Source organism: Nicotiana tabacum, chromosome 1 (assembly GCF_000715075.1).
Source record: "Nicotiana tabacum cultivar K326 chromosome 1, ASM71507v2, whole genome shotgun sequence".
Lineage (NCBI taxonomy): Eukaryota > Viridiplantae > Streptophyta > Magnoliopsida > Solanales > Solanaceae > Nicotiana > Nicotiana tabacum.
In genome coordinates this window covers 142,576,414-142,587,771 of record NC_134080.1, presented here as the reverse complement: position 1 = coordinate 142,587,771, position 11,358 = coordinate 142,576,414, and the positions used below count along the sequence as shown (strand labels likewise).

Below are 11,358 nucleotides of genomic sequence, written 5' to 3'. Positions count from 1 at the left end.
CATAAGGCGACGGTGAGCAGAGAAATTGAAAATGAGAGAGCCTGTTTAGTGAAAACTCGTAAAGAGCACTATCAAGCGATGGTAAGAAGAGAAATGTGAGAGGTCGATTGGCGAAAACCCGCAAAGGGCGCCGTTGATCGAAGAGAAGAAACCCCTCACCACCATTAGTATTGAAAGAATCCTGGCAAGTTTTCTCGATTTTGAAACATGGGGTGCAATGGGTTTATGAGAAGTCGGATAGTTGTGCGGATCGGTTGTCTAGTCCAAGAAGCATGTCATGTCTATTTGAAGCATGCATGCACCCCAGATAACTCTGTCTTTCCTCCCCGAAAGGGACACTTCTCCTTCAAATTCATTTTTCTTGTCCTTTGTTTACCTTTTCTTGAATCCCTTTCGGTCTAACTCTGTTCTGAAACTAATACAAAGAAAAGGTGGCAAGATTGGTTTTCCAGGGTTCTGCTTAACAAAAGCCAAGTCCAAATAAAAGTACCCAGCCTCAGCGGGTGCATCAAGTCGATCCTGACTGGCCGTGATAACTGATGCTTTGAAATCAGAATTTATTGAAAATGAAAAGAAATCCCAAGTCAAAGCCCCTAGAGGCAGAATAAAATGAAAAGGGCCAAAGCCTATGAGCCGTCATGAGAAATTTTGAAAAAAAGTTGAGCTCCTCGGTTTTAGGATAGAGATCAATCTTCAGAAAAGCCAGCAAGCAGCAGAGGTTCCAACCAAAAGAGTTGAGCCAAGATCAAGTGATCAAAAACGATGAAGGCCACAAAACCAACCACCGTTTCAAAACTAACAATTGTTCTTTGTTCGAAAAGATTGAAACAGCTGCAACCCAGGGCAACTGTGCAAAAGCAGGTGCAGCCGAAGAAAAGCCGCGCAAGAGCTAGAAACAGCTTCGCAGTAACAATCAACCCAAAAGGGAAGTTTTTCTCCAAAATTCTTTCCTGCATCTTATTGAAATAAAATGAAATGGGAAAGAAAAGAAAAAAAAAAGAAATCCAAACAAAATGATAGCTAAGATTCCCAACCTCAATTTGTTACTCTTTTGCCAACATTAGGGGTCCAACCCTGAGTTGAGCTTTTAGACATAAGGCCTCCATTCCCTAGTCTCCTTTTGCCAACATTAGGGCTCCAATCTCTGAGTTGAGCTTTTAGACATAGGGCCTCCATTCCCTAGTCGCCTTTTGCCAACATTAGGGCTCCAATCCCTGAGTTGAGTTTTTAGACATAGGGCCTCCATTCCCTAGTCCCCTTTTGCCAACATTAGGGCTCCAATCCCTGAGTTGAGTTTTTAGACATAGGGCCTCCATTTCCTAGTACCCTTTTGCCAACATTAGGGCTCCAATCCCTGAGTTGAGCTTTTAGACATAGGGCATCCATTCCCTAGTCGTCTTTTGCCAACATTAGGGCTCCAATCCCTGAGTTGAGTTTTTAGACATAGGGCCTCCATTCCCTAGTCCCCTTTTGCCAACATTAGAGCTCCAATCCCTGTGTTGAGCTTTTAGACATAGGGCCTCCATTCCCTAGTCTCCTTTTGCCAATATTAGGACTCCAATCCCTGAGTTGAACTTTTAGACATAGGGCCTCCATTCCCTAGTCGCCTTTTGCCAACATTAGGGCTCCAATCCCTGAGTTGAGCTTTTAGATATAAGGCTCCATTCCGTAATCGTTCCTCTTAAATACACAATCCTTATTTTATTGCTTTCAATAGAGAAATAAGGTAGATTTTAGTTGCAAATAACTCACGAAATTTTCCCACTGAAAACTGGGGCAGGAAAATTTCGTTCGTTTGTTTGTTTGTTTTGGGTGACTGGGCAGGTTTTGCCTCGAGGCACAGTATTGGAGATGACCAAAAGAATGAGTCTCAATCCAGAATAAAGAAAAGAAGGAAAAGAGCAAAAGAAGTGGATTCAAAAGGTTAAAGTGGAGAAAGATGCGGACTGCCCAAGATATGATTGAAGTCACAAGCTTCGCATGGCCCGCCTTGATCCAAAGCTAAAGAAAGAACCAGTACCTACAGCTGACGAGCATCAAGATTCAGATCGGAGTCCACAGCAAGAACCATCCAAGACTCAAGATCAAGCCTCAAGAGATTTATAGATAGGAATCTTGTAACTCGTAGTTGATAGGCTTACCTAGTTTAGTTTTTTATTTTTCATTTTTGGTGTAATAAGGAGTTCCGCAAGTAGAAATCGCAGCAACAACAACGAAATCACAGCTTCTCGGTAGTCCCAGCTACCAAAACTTTCAGAACTACACTGACCTGATTCCTTTATAGCCAAGGATATGTAGGCAACCTCCGAAGCAAGGTTCGGTCAGATTTTTTTTTCAAAAAATGCTTCTCATGGAGTTTCAAATGGGCAAAAATCCCTCGAAATTGCTCATTTTATCTTTGCCCGAAAACCCTTCGTGTCTCCGAGCAAAGAGGGGCAGCTGTGAGCACGTGATTTTTGCTCTATACGAAATACTCCTATACAATCCCAAGAAAATAGATTTTTGTTAATTATTTGCCATTTTAGGAATTTTTGTAGAATTTTATTTAATTGTTTGCATTTTTTGTGCATGTTTAAGTTTATTTAAATTATAAAAAATACCAAAAAACATCACGCATGGCATTTAGGCTTTATTTTTATATTTTTTGGGATTAATCAGTAATTATTTGTTTTATAAAATTTGAAAAAATCACAAAAAATAGCTCATTTTACGTTTTTGTCTTTAATTTTAATTTATTGATTTTCCACTTTTAATATAGATTTAAGTTATGTTTACAATTTCTATAATTAGTTAATTAGTCTAATTTCACATTTTTAGATAATTTAGGATTTTTCTTTTAATTAGGATTTTTAATTAAAAAAAGAGAAAAGAAAAGAATTGAAAATTGGGCCATTCTTAATCTCGCAAATCACCCCAAAATTCGGCCATCATGCACAATTGTCCCCTCAAAATCAATTAACCCCCAGCCCAAATACCATTAACCACCCCTAGCCCATGACTTGTGACCCAAACTCCCTCTGGATCCGCCCATTTCCCCCTCCATATAAAAACCTTGTTATAACATTTTCCCCCAAATTCCCTAACCCTAGAGACCAAAATCAGAGGCGGCTCCTCTACTGTTCTTCTTCTTCAGTGAACTCGCCTCAACTCGCATGAGTTTTGAGCGAGTTCACTCATTGGTCCCCCCCCCTCCACGTCACCTCATCCTCAACGGATTTGTCAGAGGAGTACGATATTCTCTCAAAATGCACGATTTCGGATTCAAAAGGACAATTGTTGGACGAATAGGAGCCGTGGATAGATGTGAATCAATCCACTCCCTCTATTTGTCCCGAAATTGTTCAATAAATCTGAAGATTTTCGAATTCTAGGCAGAAGTTTCGAGATATTTTTGAGGTTTATATATAAGGTAAGTTCTTTTCTTGTTAAGGAGAGGAAAATATTTTCAGAAAAAGGGTAGAGTAAAATTTCTAGGGTTCTTGAGCTTTTTTTCTTTTATTTCTCAAGCTTTGGTCCGCTTTTCTTCAGAAAACGAAAAAAAATAAAAAATGGTCTAAGTTTGTGTTCTTCGTTCAAGTTTTATTTCCAAAGAAACCAGAAGATTCTACGACTTTTGTTGCTGTCCTGTTACTGTGAAGCTTCATCTTAAGTTTTCTTCTTCTTTAAACTTTGTTGAGGAAAGGAAGAGGAACTCGCCGGATTTCGGATCCTACAATTATAGTTATTTTCTGCGTTTTGCTCATATATCCGAGATCTTTTTGTTCAAACAGGTTTTCTCTCAGTTCCTCCCCGTCTCGTTATTTGTTTTTCTCTCTGCCTTGGATTAAGTTTTAATTTCAGTAAACAGATGGTTTGAGTTATTATATTTAAACATTAATCTAATTATGGTGGCCAAAAGAAGCCTAGGATTATGAAACCTTGAAAAATCCTCTGTTTAGCTTAATGCCTTGTTGCTCTTCTTTCTCTTTCTTTCATTTGCTTGTATATTTAATTTAATCTTTTTCTTGGGATGGGAAGTTAGAGAGATGGTTAAAAGCCAGTGCATCATTTGCCTATTTTTGAAGCATAGGTAGCTTTAATTGTTCAAAGTTGGAACATGTATTTTGTCTACCATATAATATCCCGTGTTGAATTTTTCCAGATCTTGTCCAGTGCTGGGATTTTTTATTTTTTTTAAAAAAAAAGTGCAAAGAAAGTTTATTATGGTTTAGCAACATTAAATACAAGATAACTTGACATGTTCTTCGAAAAGTTTATAAAGATAGACCACTCATATTTTTTTTTTAATTTGTTTGGACAACCATCTGATTCGTACCCCTTTTGACGCGAAATATCTTGATATAAAATGTAGAAGTATTAATTTTGGCTTTAGGATCAACGTTGGTAGTGGTTCAAGAAATGGTCAAAAGAACAATAGAAGATTTATTTGTCGTATATTGTTTGCTTTTCCTAGGTATCGGCTCATGTGTTTATTCTGAGGATAATTTTGACGTTACTGGTATTTTACTCGATTATGTTGAATAAATTAATAATATTTTTTTTAAAAAAAAATTTGATTTTTCGCACTTGTTTGAAATTAAATTAAAATCATTATCTAGCTTTTGACCTCTTTTAGTTTTCCTGTGGTTTCCTTTTGGTCATTTTCAGGGGCGTAATTGTTTTAAAAAAAATAACATTCCAAAGTTGCTATATTTTTATGCCAGTAGTATTTCATGATATAGTCAATATATATTAGCATGTCTTTAACCTAGAGAAAAGGTGAATATACCATAGACCCAAAAGCCCAATAACTTGAGGTGTGCCACATTTTAAATCTATAACCTATGGCCCTCACAAATTTAGATCAAATAAATTGGGATGTGCCACATATAAAAAAAATCTTTTAATTGATGGCCCTCAAAGTTTAGTTTTGGGGCTTTCCCTCTAAAATTGGAATCGAGGTGTGCCGTGCCAATTAAAATCCCAAAATACATGACCCTTGTATTAGTTTTATAATTTAGATCTAACAAATATCAAATACTCGTAGTTTGCTTTAGGCTCGATTTAGATTAGTATTGCGATTATGTATACTTTCGCGTAACATAATTGCAAATTTATTTCTAAAAATGACTTGAGGGATGCGTTCGCGCAACTTCAACCAAACTTTTTCTTAATAAAATAAACAAAGCGTTATTAATCGTGGACACGTTCGCGTGACATGACTTTTGACGCGCCAAAGGAAAAGAGTATACGTACGCGTAACTCAATTCTTTAATTACGAATAATCAAGTGATTTAAAAGTGGTAAAAAAAAATAAATGCACATAGGTCCTAAAAATGAGTAGTCAGACAATTTAAGCCAAGTATAAATTGCTAAGTGACCGTGCTAGAACCACGGAACCCGGGAATGCCTAACACCTTCTCCCGGGTTAACAGAATTCCTTACTTAGAATTTTTGGTTCGCAGACTTCAAAAGGAAAGTCGAAATTTTCTCGATTTGGGATTTAAATAAACCGGTTACTTGGGACACCAATTAAAATATTCCAAGTGGTAACTCTGAAAAATAAATAAATAATCTCATATCGAATAATGTCACTTAAATTGGAAAACTCCCTTATATACTTCTCGGGGTGTGTTAAAAGGAGGTGCGACAATAGGCTGAAGACTGTGCGACCGACTGGGACAACCCTGATGATCCTCCCCGAAAAGCTGATCTTCCCTCACCTAGTGACTCACCCATGTTGCCCGTAGACCGGGCCTTTCTGTTACCCTCTCTCTCACCATCCTGTTCTTTAGTTTACAGTTCTCTGTGGCCTGAGCAAATGCCACCATCTTCCCATAATTCATGTCAGAATCCAAGGCAGCTATAGAAGCTTCATTAATAGTCAAAGGATTAAGGCCCTGAACAAATCGCCGCACCCTGGCCTCCATTATGGGCAACATGTGAATAGCATATTTGGACAGGCGGGCAAACTCCATGTGGTACTCCCACACACTTCTTCTACCTTGCTTTAGATTCTCAAACTCTACTGCACGAGCTGCCCTTGTCTCAGCAGGTAGGAAATGATCTACAAAAGCATCGGCAAACTCGCTCTACCTTACCGGATGGCTCCCCTCCTCACGGGAATCTTCCCACAACTCAAACCACGAGTAGGCCATCCTTTTCAGACGGTAGGCGGCCAACTCTACTCCCTCTATCTCAGTTGCACACATAACCCTGAGGGTCTTGTGCATCTCATCAATAAAATCATGGGGGTCCTCCTTTGAATTGGCACCCGTAAACACTAGAGGGTCTAGCTGAAGAAATTTGTTTACCATAGAACTTGTGGAATTCCCTTGCTGGATAGATGAACTGGGTGCGGCATTTGACCTCTGGGCCTGAGAGGCCACTAGCTGGGTCAACATCTGGATAGCTCCCCTAAGATCCCCATCAGAAATACCGAAACCGAAAGCTGGGGCTGGATGCGGGACAAGAATACAGGCGGGAGGGATGGTGGTACCCTCCATAGATGTAGGAACTAAGGTAATCTGCTCTGGAGTAGAAGAATCAGGCAGTGTGATAGTAGGGCGATTATCCTCACCCGCAGTATCAAGTAGTGAATCATCAGCCACTCCTAAGGTGGCATTGGCTTCTTGACTAATTCTCGCTTTCTTCTTAGGTGCCATGTACTGAAAATTGAAGGAGTGCACTAGTTAGAAGAGGAATGGTTTCACAATTGCCGCACGATCCAGAATATCAAAGAAGGGTGTTATTCCTAAATTCCCAAGTAGCCTCCAACTTATAGATGTGGTCGACTACACACCGATAAGAAGGACTCAACTACACACGTCTCCCAGACATCCTAGGACACTTTCAAACCTTAGGCTTTGATACCAAGTTTCTCATGCCCCAACCTCAGGAGGCGTGACCGACGCTCAATCGAGTGAACTCAACTGAGCAAGCCTTTTTAAACACTTTCTACCCAACTCAATATGATTAAGGGAACCATGTTTTTGTTTATTTTAACAATAAGGGAGATCGTACATTCAATATTGTTAGTTCATTTTATATCACAAACCTTAAACCTGTGGTCATTTTCCCAAAACATTATGCAGTTACAGTTTAGAGGAAACAAGAGTTTACAATTACAAAATGATCTAGTGACCCATCCAACCCGAACATAACCCGTAGAAACGTCTACGGAGCCTCTAAGGGTACAAAAGATAGTTATGATAATGCCGGCAACAAGGCCCCGACTATACCTCAAAAGTGGAAATTTACATCAAATGATGTACAACATCACCCCTTGAAGGAAAAAGCGCTCACCAAGACTTTGAGAGGAGGATACTCTGCTCTGCACGATCGGCACTATCCACTATAGCGCCACCTACATTCATTCAAAAATGTAGCGCCCTAGCAAAAGGGACGTTAGTACCATGGAATAGTACTAATATGTATAACTAAACACCATCTCATTAGAAAGAACAAAGAAATTACAAGGAACAATCAAAGGCTTTAAACGACCACCACATCATCAAATAAAAGAATCATAAAACTTTCACAAAAATTCCGTAGCTTTAGGTTGGGGCCTTTAATACTGTTCATCATCATTTATAATACCAACGCTTTCTTGAGCGGAATCCGATCACGGCCCGATCGGCTAAGCTGCCTCATTTGAGACATATACCTCAATCACTATTTCATTCTCACTTTCCAGTTTCAATCATCAACACAATACCACCATGTGAGTAGCATGGTGTCCAATCACGGCCCGATCGGCTAGGCCATCTTACCAAGACGTTACACCTTTTTCCATTAATCATCTCACTTCACTTTTTGGTTTCACATACATTAGTTCATCGGCACTTGGGACCACAATTACCACATCAATACTTGGCACTAGGCCACATTCCATAACTCATATTTCTTATTATTCCCATTTTCAACATTAACCTTGCCATTTAAGATCATAGGCACATACAAGAGCAATTTAAGTTGTAAGCATAAAGAGGAATTCACCTAGTTCGGCATAATAATCACAATGTAACCTTGACTTGAAATTTAGGCATTTTAGCACATAGTTCATGTTCTTCACACACCCTCAATTTTACAAAGAATAGCACAATAAACACATGGAAATGCACCTTCCACATGTATTCTCACCACACTAATTCATTTGATATAACAAGTACTACATCAATCAAATTCCAGACCTACGACATTTGCACGGACACCATGGAAGCTCAATTTCTAAGGAGAGGGGGTTTTATCCATACATACCTCAATAGAACTTTCCTTAAATCCTTACAATAATTCCGTAACTTTCAAGCAACTTCGATCTATTTTATGAGAATTTTAAATTGAACCAAGAATTAGAGACAGGATTAAGATTCTAGCTCATTTCAGTATATTATCACGCACTAAGTGTGCATTGTAATTTTTGGACTCTTTTGTGAGAGATTTTTTTACATCTTACACTTCAATTGCTATCTTTTTAACTCACAATCTCCCCATACCCTATTATCATTTATGCATGCAAGACAATCAATCCTTATACCCCATGAACCCACTTGTTAATTACCTATTCTAGTATGAATTTCGAAATCAAAGGTTAGGACTCAAGTTCTTACCTCTTGGAGTAAAGGCCTAGTAGCTTTACTTGATAATCTTTAAGGGTTTAGGTAAGGTTTGAATGGGGACTTAATGAAGATCACTCTCTCTCTATAGCACATTCTCTCACCTTAGATGTAGTAGAAAAATAGCATAAAAGGGTCTAATGGGGTGTTTTAATGGAATAGGGCCGGGTTTTAAAAGTTAGAAAATAGGAGCCCCGACACAATCTGCGATCGCATAACTGACATGCGTCTCGCAAAAGGGACCGCAAAAATGGCCCCCAAAACCTGAACAAACTGCCCAGGTATGCGACAAGAATGCGGTCCGCATACCCGTTCTGTGGTTGCATAATGCACCGCAAAACTACCCCTCGCCAAAATTCCAAGGAGATTATGTGATGACTAGGCGGCCCGAATGTCAATTATGCGATCGCATAATTGGCCGCATAGTTGACCTCAAAATTAACCAGCACTTTGTCTGACTCTGCTGCAACTATGCGGTCCGCATAGCTATAATTCGACCGCATAATTGATTGAAAAAATGTATTTTTCTGAAAATAACTTTTCCATGCACAGACCAATCCAAAAAGGTCTGAACACAATTTCTAACACATATCCCTGACTTGGCACTATGAGATTTTGGGTTTTGGAGTAAAATTTCACGGGGCCTTACAGGTCGGGTGTGGCCAATTTCATGATTTTTGAGTTAATTTGATAATTTTCATATGGGTTTCATTCCTTTAGCGTATATTGATGATAATATACTGATTTTGGTTAGATTCGGGGCATTTGGAGGTCGAATCGAGATGCAAGGGCATCGCGGCTAGAGTTTGGCTTTGCTTGAGGTAAGTAACGCTTCCAAACTTGGTTCTGAGGATTCGAAACCCCGAACTATGTGTTTTATGATTACTATTGATGTGACACAAATGCCAAGTGATGGGCGTGTGGACGTGCACCGTGAGAATTATGGCCTATCTCATTCCATGGCACCGTTTAGTAACTCTTTCTTGTTGATATCCATGTTTCTATCATGTGATTAAGTAAATGTGTTGTAAAAACATGCTAGATTTCCTGTTAGGGCTTCACGCTGATACTGTTGAGATCCGAGTTATCATTTCTTGTTGTCATCTCATTAAATTTATTGATATTCTGTACTCAGTCTTGCTCATGCATATCATATCATGTCTTAGTCTCAGTTATTATTATTTGGTACATCATATCATTGTTTCGGGCTAGATTCATGATATTGTGAGCCCGTATGTGTAAGACTTGAGAGTGATGACTGAGTGAGCCCGACAGCCTAATTGTGAGTGATAGTTATAGGATGGGGCTGCACGCTGCAGTGATTATGTTGATGTTTATAATAGCACTTGGGCTGTAAGAGCCCCTCCGGAGTCTGTAACACACCCCTAGTTAGCATAGTTGATTATATTCAGGAATGGATCTTCCCTTGCTATGGATATAGATCTTCTCCGTGAGGCTGGTTGGCGTGTTCCTCGGTACTAGAGACCGATGGTCTGTGATGTGTATATCTTCTGGGATGGATCTTCCCTAGGCCTTATGTGCCATATACAGTACCGAGTGGTTGTGAGGTTGTTATGATTGTTACTATCTGTAGATGGATCTTCTCCACAGGCTAGATTGGCCTTCCTCAGTACTGAGTGACTTCTGTCAGATATGTATATATTCCGGGATGGATCTTCCCTGGGCCGTATGATCCATATACAGTACTGAGTGGACGAGTATTTGAGATTGTGGGCACATGAGGCACTCAGTATGGTGCATTCCATATAGCATGTGCACTGACATATAGATGTAGCAGAGTCTCATTTCTTTACCATGTTCATATCTGCTCTATTCTCTGTTTTGAACTGTCTATTTAGCTGAAAGCATGCCTACGTTTCTATACGTTGTTTATGTTATCTTTAAGGAGGTTTAGTTCGTTACTACCTCTTAGTCTATTGTTTGGACTTGTTAATTATTGAGTTGGTGTACTCACGTTACCCCCTGCACCTTGTGTGTAGATCCAGGAATCTCAGGCCACGATAGCGGTTATTGATTATTTCAGTCATGGGCTTTCATTGGAGATAGCGAAGTAGCTTCCTAGTGATCGCAGTCCCGCCTTTCTCCTTCCTTATCTTCCTCTTAGTGTATTTGTTGGCTATTATCAGACTATGTTAGTCTTGTTTTATTTTGAGCAGTTGCAGTATTTTGCTTATGACTTAGTGGCACCCGAGGTCGAGCTTGTAATCTTTTGCTTCGTTTGATTTTTACTTTATATCTTTCATTGGATTTCAGTTGAAACATGGTTTTACTTATGTTTTAAATGAAATATGGATTTTTTGGAAATGAGTTGGCTGGCCTAGTTTCACGATAGGCTCCATCACGACCGGGTCAGTTTTGGGGTCATGAAACATCATTATCAGAAGAGACCAATGTTTTAGCTTCACCTTCAAGCTTTTTTGCATTTTTGATCTCGGTAACGAGATCAAAGCCACGAGCATGGATCTCCTCGAGAGTTTCCCTTCGAGACTGGCACTTGGCAAGTTCGGCGACCCAGTATGCTCGAGTCTGAGTAGTATCAGCAAATTCCTTTGCTCGAACTTGAGCGGCTTTGGCGTCGGATCAGTAGACGGCCACGATTGCCTTAGCATTGGCCGTAGATGTTTCAACTTCGGATTTCGCCACTACAAGTTCCGTGACCAGTCGGGCATGGAGCTTCTCAATTTTCTTTGCTTGTGCCAAGTTTTTTATCTTTCATACCTTGGGACTGGCTTTCAGTCGAGGA

General features: G+C 39.6%; 1 long non-coding RNA gene across 1 annotated transcript; it reads left to right on the top strand.

The window, feature by feature from the left end:
• Nucleotides 1-3,094: 3,094 nt before the first annotated feature.
• LOC107797323 (uncharacterized) lies at nucleotides 3,095-10,967 on the top strand. The gene is made up of 3 exons (XR_001650670.2): nucleotides 3,095-3,770; nucleotides 9,349-9,415; nucleotides 10,595-10,967. It is a non-coding gene; the product is annotated as an uncharacterized LOC107797323 (long non-coding RNA).
• The last annotated feature ends 391 nt before the right edge of the window (nucleotides 10,968-11,358 follow it).